The sequence below is a fragment of the Coffea arabica genome, chromosome 2c (genome assembly GCF_036785885.1).
Source record: "Coffea arabica cultivar ET-39 chromosome 2c, Coffea Arabica ET-39 HiFi, whole genome shotgun sequence".
NCBI classification, from domain to species: Eukaryota; Viridiplantae; Streptophyta; class Magnoliopsida; order Gentianales; family Rubiaceae; genus Coffea; species Coffea arabica.
Window position 1 is genome coordinate 71,685,323 of NC_092312.1, and position 7,629 is coordinate 71,692,951.

The window sequence follows — 7,629 nt, forward strand, 5'->3', positions numbered from 1 at the left end:
CTTATACTATATAAGAATGAGTTTAGAACAAAGACGGTTTTTAGATTTCAACCGCAAGTGTAGGGCTATTTTGGAAATGTTAGAGTGTTTGAAGTGTAATTGGAGCATTGAGTACAAGTCATTACAACTTTAATTTCGCTATAATTACTTATATAACCTTTCAGACATTTAAGGTTAAGAGCAGGTTTGGTATGTTACAATGTTTGGTGCCAAATTGAGTATCAAGTACAACTGAATTAAGCTTGTGTTTTGATAGAATTACATAAAAACCCTTTTAATCATTTATTATACTAACATCCAAGCCTTCCAATTTCCTGCAAACCTTTCTCATCCGTTAAGAAATTAATTGGATGTTTACGTAATTGGATTTTAATTACAATTAATTAACTTAATTATTATTTGAACAATCATTATCATATTTATGCCCCCATGTTAAGCCGATACCCTTTCTTCTTTTTTCGGTTTCACCTCTTTGATTTTATTATAGTTATTAAATATTTGGTGGAAGGCGTAGCTTTGCTTTTAAATTGATGTGAGTTCTTTGGGTTTGTCTTCTTTGAATGTAGTTTTTTTTTTCTGATGAGTGGTTTATTCAAGAACTCCATATAGTTTGCTTTTTGATACTTCTAATTCCAAAAACTGACTAACTGTATTATTTTCCTTAGTAGATCCTAAATATTTTGTCTCTGATTTGAGATAATGTTGTCACTTTCTAAAATAATCAAAAAAGTAATTTTATCATCTTCTCCTCCTCAATCAAGGTATTATCTCTTTATTTAAGTCAAATAACCTTATTTCTCATGAACTTTCTCCTATTGTTCTTGACTCCAGGGATCTGTTGACTACATTCCAACAGTTATGTTTTTACCATAACTACCGCAAAGCAAACAAATGTGCAGACATGCTAGCGAATTGAGGAAGAAGCATCAATGAAGACTCCACCTTTTTTTTAATCCTATCATGATTTTGTCATTCCCTTACTTTTGCAAGACCTCAAAGGGTGTCATCAACACACGGATGGCTTTACTTTAACTATTACTCTATAGACTTTGACGTTATTGTAATGCATCTTTATTTTGCCAAAAAAAAAAAAAGATTTTCTTATATGTCGTGATTCACCACCTACACATACCGTCACATACGACAATTCTCGAAAAAAAGGAGTTTGAATTTCCAAAATTCCCGATGTCTTGTTGCTACCAAGTAGCTCGGAATCCAAATTTCCAAGTGAAAAAAAAAAGAAAAAAGAAAAGGGTATGATCCGACAATTACCATGAAGAAGCTCCAATCTTGACATCTTCTTCTAAGGTCTCAGATTGCTTGAAAACGCTAATCAATATTGTTAAACTAAGGTATGAAAAATCGATGAAAGCGATTGAAACTTGAGGGTTTGAGGCAATAGGCATATGGGTGTGGGTGTTGCAATAAGCATAGCAAGAAGGGATGGAGTTGAGACCTGATGATTCTGCTAATAGTTTAATTCTTGACAAATTTTTTGATGGTTGAACAGAATTATTATGACATTGTATATTATGGATATAGTATGGTTCGAGTAGTTATTTTTTCATGTAATATGATTTGGAATTCAACTTGTGTTTATTTTAATTGAAAATTTTATGATTGTAAAATTTATTAACTTAGAATTTTGTACTTCATTGAAACTAAAAAAGAAAATTAATCATGCTACATAGTACTAAAATGTCATATGCACTCTATTTGCTTTCCTTGTTATGATCTCGTTCTTGTATTCTACTGTTTATATAGTTTCAAATACAAAAAAAATTACTTTTTATACTATCTAAAAGAATTCGCAATGGAACTTGATGAGTTTAAATGCTTTAACTATAGCACCATTTTGATTGCATTATATGAATTCATTTACTCATAATTGTATGATGTACAATGATAAATAATGTTTCTTGATTTGATTGAAGCAACTATTATCCATAGTTCAAACAAGTTAATTAAGTAGAGTTGCTATATTGGATACTCATACAAGTAAATATTGGAAAATATCATTAAGCAGTTTCTACCTATAGTTTGCAATTCGAATTCATATGAGAAATTTCTTCTGATTTTAGTTACCATTTTCTATGATTTCAAATTAAGAAAATATTATTTGCACCAATTTTTTATAATCAAGATAGTTTGAATTCAGATCTTTAACAATTATGCAGATTTGAACTTATTTATGAGATTATTAAGAAATGCCCCTAGCAAAAAACACCAAACCTGAATAGTTTCTACAAAATTTTGAAAAAGATCATTTAAGTTTCTTATCTATCTATCATTTTTGGGCATTATTATCTCTGTAAGAAACATGTGATTAAGTCGTATTATGTTCACTAAATTATATAAATAGTTAGTCTAAATTAAAATTATTTTATATTTGATTGATGGATAAATTTGACTTGATAATTCATATTGAACTTAAGTCGAGGGAGAAATCAGAAGCATTGCTTAAGGGATCTTTCACGAACATATATAGATTCGAGAGATGAGGGGTCCAATTGATACTTTAAAATGTTTTATCATCTTGGATAAATTTTAGAAGAGACTTTTGGATAATTTTCAATTGCACTTTAAACATTTTTACCTTTTCAAACTATCCTTATCTTTGCAGTTGAAATTCAAACATAACCTTTGATTACAATGGATTCTTACATAGTATAACGATAAGGATGTTTCATTGCACATTATTTTATTGACTCACTATGTAACTTATGTTTTTTTTATTAAAATCACATGATAAAATCATCATACTTCAGTTCCTATATTACAAAGTATTAAACAATAATTATTAATTATCTTGAATTACAACCACCAAATTCTTGTGCGTCGCGCGGGCTGTCCCTCCCTAGTGTGTGTGTGTGTATATATATATATATATATAATTAGTCAAAAAGTTAATTATCGAGACAAAGAAATCCTAACAGACATGAAAGACTTAAATTCAAGAAAGAAAGCAATGGCAGCAATGACACGAAACAAACAGTAAAACACAATAATTCAGAGACAACGACAATGGTGATCAAAGATTTAATGCCAAGTGTTCAAAAACAAAACATAGAATCGTAAATGCACAAAAACCCATTTATGGAGACGGCATAATACTAAGGAGATGAACAAAGATCGAAGCACAAAGGTATAAACGGAATGGTATTTAGCAGGCATTGAACAGATGTTGCCAGAACACAAGATTCTTATCCATCCTTATCATTGTTAGCATTATCACAATTGCAATGAATGAAATCTGTTCCTAAACAATTGGTAATTTGATTGTTGAAGGCTACTAACCTCGTTGTCTTTTCAGGTTCTGCTGATCAGCTCTCTATTCTCACAACCAAAAAATGAAGGGTTCTGCAATTGTTCTTCTTCTTTTGCTTGATTGGCTTCTGAAAGTTGCCTTATAGCACAGTGATATATGCTTTATATTCTTGATAGTTTTCCTGAAAGACAACCAAGAAGAGAATGATATATAACATGTCTAAATCATGTAGTCAAGATGAGGAGGAGAAATTAATCTCTATAGTTTCGGGGAAATTTTGTACTCTATAGAATAAGAAAGAAAAGGTGATAAGATAACGCTAACCTCTTTGGCTGATGAATATGGCAGAGAGAAGTAAAATTAAGCTCAAGAAAGCATAGCATGCATTCAAATATTGCATTGCATCCAAAGCAATATATCGATGCGTTTGTTGATCTGCAAGTATTATAATGGAAATGTACATGCATCTTCGCAAAAAAGTCTAGTTTAGAGAACCAAAAATTAAAAAAAAAAAAAAAAAAAAAAAAAGAGCAGATATGTGAGAAACCTTGATGTTCTTCATTAAACCTTGATGTTCTAAGTTTCTAACATTATGTGCAAAAAAATGCACTAGATCAATAAATGCAACAACCCTTTGGAAGAAAAACAATGAATGCAACAACGGAATATCTTATGGTGCCTCATGCTTTGATGATAAAAATTTCTACGATTGCACGGGCCAAGATATTTTCCAGGTCAAGCCAGCCTTTGTTGGCTAAATATAGACAACTATATCACGGCATTAAACTTGTAAATATACCAGTACTCAATTATTTGATTCATTGTTGATGGAGTTCTTCCAGATGGGAGATTAGATAATAGAAGAGGAGCATAATTGATTATCTTAATATGTATTGGAGATATAAACAGAGACAATCAAATCAGTAGGAATAAATTTAATCTGTTTCTGGATTAGGATAAAATCAAGTTTCGACACGTGCAAAGACCAGACTGTTGAGTGATTAGTTGTTGGTCTAAAGTATTAATCTGGATTTTAAAAAAAAAAAAAACTCCAAGTAGTTCATTTTTGTTTATGCGAATTGCCAAGTTTGTAGGACCTTTGCTTCTGCACCTGGCATGCTGGCTCCTAGCCTTGGGCCACTATTGGGACGTCTAAATATAATCAATCCTTTTTAATTTCAATTGAGCACCGGATGACAAAATGGTTACCAGCAGGTTCTAATTTACAAGGAATGAGGGAGAAATTGAAGGGCCAATTTTTGGATTACTACCCTAACATTTACTCAATTCATTGTTGCCATGAATCGACCTACAAATGAGATTAGGATTGAAAGATGAACCAAATTATTCGATACTTGAATTAGATTCAAGTGGATAAGAATTCGTTCAAACTTAATTTGTTGATTAGTTAAGTCAACCTTCAACAACGTTTTATATTCAATAACATTGAAACTTGATTATAAGTTCATTCAAACATAATTCGACAAATAAACAATCCATATTTGAATAAAATTTCAAGTTTATTAAAATAATCAAATAAATTTTGAACATTAATATTTAATTTGATTAGTATCATTTACACTCCTAAATAAGGAGTTGTAGAAACAATTCGAAACAGCTCTAGCTTGAGTATGTAGTGCTTAATAGTATATGTGCACTGTGTGATTATTTCTATTCTTGATTTACTCAGAATTAAGATCTAAACTTTGGAAAAAAAAAATTAAGATCTAAACTTGAATATATAAAACGATTTTTAACATTAATTTTATTTTGGTCAAGTGAGAAGATGTCTGTAGTTCATACAGGTAATCTGTAGGATATCTTTACAACCCGGAAGTGACTTGACTAGCAGACTGCCAAGAAGTTGCAGGTTTGAGTATTTGTTTTCCAATGCTGATATCCCACATCGGAAACTTCTCCAGACCTTGGCCGCTTGGTTCTTCTATTTATGGATAAGTCGGGCCAAAAAACCACGTTAACCCGTCCTGTCGGGGTTGAGGATCGACCCGTCAATGATCGTTTAGTGACGGCGGGTCGTGCCGACAACCCAGTAATGAACACACTCTTACCTAGAGGCGAGTGAGTCCGCCCTACTTTGGTGGACTTGCCCGTCAATTTTTGGAAGCCCTCAATATCTTGGGGGCTAACCCAATCCAATCCAACTGAATTAATAAAATTCAAAAGATCTAAGCGAGAAATGAAACGTTACGAGTAACGCTGAAGCCCAACCCATATTGACAATTAGTTCTATATAGTCAAAAGAGCATAGGCCCAACTTATCAACAATGAGTTAAATCAAATCATGAGATATAGGCCCAGCTGATTATTGAGGAAGAAACTGTCAGACCATTGTTGAAAAATAGTAGTACAAAATTGTGGAAGCTTTTGATGTGCATTTTCGTGACTTTTCTTCTTGATTTACATTTTTTCTGGTTTGATTTTTTTTCAAAAGATTCTTTTCAAACATTTATCTTTGACCTTTTACTCATACATATACTCTTTTCAAAAAAATGCTAAAGTTATATTTTTTTCGAATTCTCTTCCAGGAAAAAGAAAAAACACAATCGAAACGAAAAATTTTCTCACTTCCTTCATTTATCCTTTGAAGCAAACAAATAGAATTCCTTGCCCCTCAAGGCACATAGTCAAAGGTGCACATCTATTAAACCAGTTCTACGATCGAGTCAAATCGAGTAATGGTGCAAGAAATTGTACATTTTGTGGAAAACAAGCTTGACAAGGCCCATGAAAAAGATATATAAAATATGTGTTGACAAAGAACTTTTAATCATCAAATTGTGTGTAGTAATCTATAAAGAGTTGGAAGCTAGAATTATCTTTAGCCTAATGTTTCTAGAACAATTTTTGGGGGGCAAAAAAAAATTATATGTTCTCTCAAGTCCTTCCATTTTCTCTTCCCTTTTGCAAAGTTTGAAGTAATTCTTAAAAAAAAAAATTTATACAATTAAGAGCTCAGTATGATAAGATAGAAAGGTTTGGCAGCCTGTCATTGTTTGTTTCTATAATTGAGGCAGATGGAATGTAGCCCCCTCTTCTATTCCAATATATAGCAACAATCTAATGATTTAGAATACATTTGAGAAAACTGAAATTTGAAATCTGAATTTATTAAATTATTCAACTGTTAAGTACTAAATCTGATAAATTTCAGTGTATGCCATATTAAATGATAAATCAGTGATAAGTGAATAATTTATTACTTGTTTTTAGGAGCTAAGTTTTGTCTAAAAAATTGAGTACTACGTAATTAATTCAGATGTTCTATTCATGCTTATCAAACACGCCTGAATATATTAATATTTGAACTCGTTGAATTTAAATGTTGAATTGAATTATCATACATTAACTTAATTCCTTTGATCCTTTCCGTACCACTTCTGCAATCTGGCGAACTAAATCAGTTGGGACATAAATCACTAAGAATTCTCAAGTGTTTGGTGAGCATAGCTGGAATTCAAAATTGCTCTGGTAAGCTTTAAAAATGGGTCCATCAGACATGCAATTTCAGGGATTAGACAACTATAGATAGATGCAGCATCACAATCAAAGGGTGAGAGCCCTTTCGACAGCTAAAATAATCTGGAATTCGAATAAAACTGGTTGTTAAGTCGTGCGGCTTTCAAAAAAAAAAAAAGTCACTGAGACCCTATTTGATAATTTAATTCAGTACTTAAACTTAATGGATTTAAATTTCAACATATTCAGATCGTTTGATAACCAAAAATTGAACATCTGAATTAATTAAGTAACACTGAATTTCCTAGGCAAAACTTGCTCCCAAAATTAAGTGATAAACTATTCACATATCACTGAATGTGATATGTAGAGATTTAATACTTAACAATTCAACAACTTAATGGATTTGACTTCAGTTTTCATATTTTAAAGTTTAATTTTATCAAACGGACTCGATAAAAAAAAGTTTTGAAATATTGGGAAATGTCTACAAAGTGATTAAAAAAGGGTGATACTAAGTTCACACCCCTAATGCATTAAGTTTTAAAATATTGGGAAATGTCTACAAAGTGATTTAAAAAAATGGTGATACTAAATCCACACTTCTAACGCATTAATAACTTGTACTACGAACATTGATAATTTGTACCATTAGTATTGAAAGTTATACACCCTAATGCATTAATTGATAACTTATACTATTAGTATTAGAAGTTATACTATGTGTGAATTTAGACCATAGGGATGCAGATTTAACCCATTCTTAAAAGAAATACATGAAATTTGGCATTGAAATTGACCTGAATTGTGTAATCCAGATTGTCAAGTTGTAAGGTCTCGATGAGATAATTGAAACTTCATATATAGTGCTGAAGATTGCAATC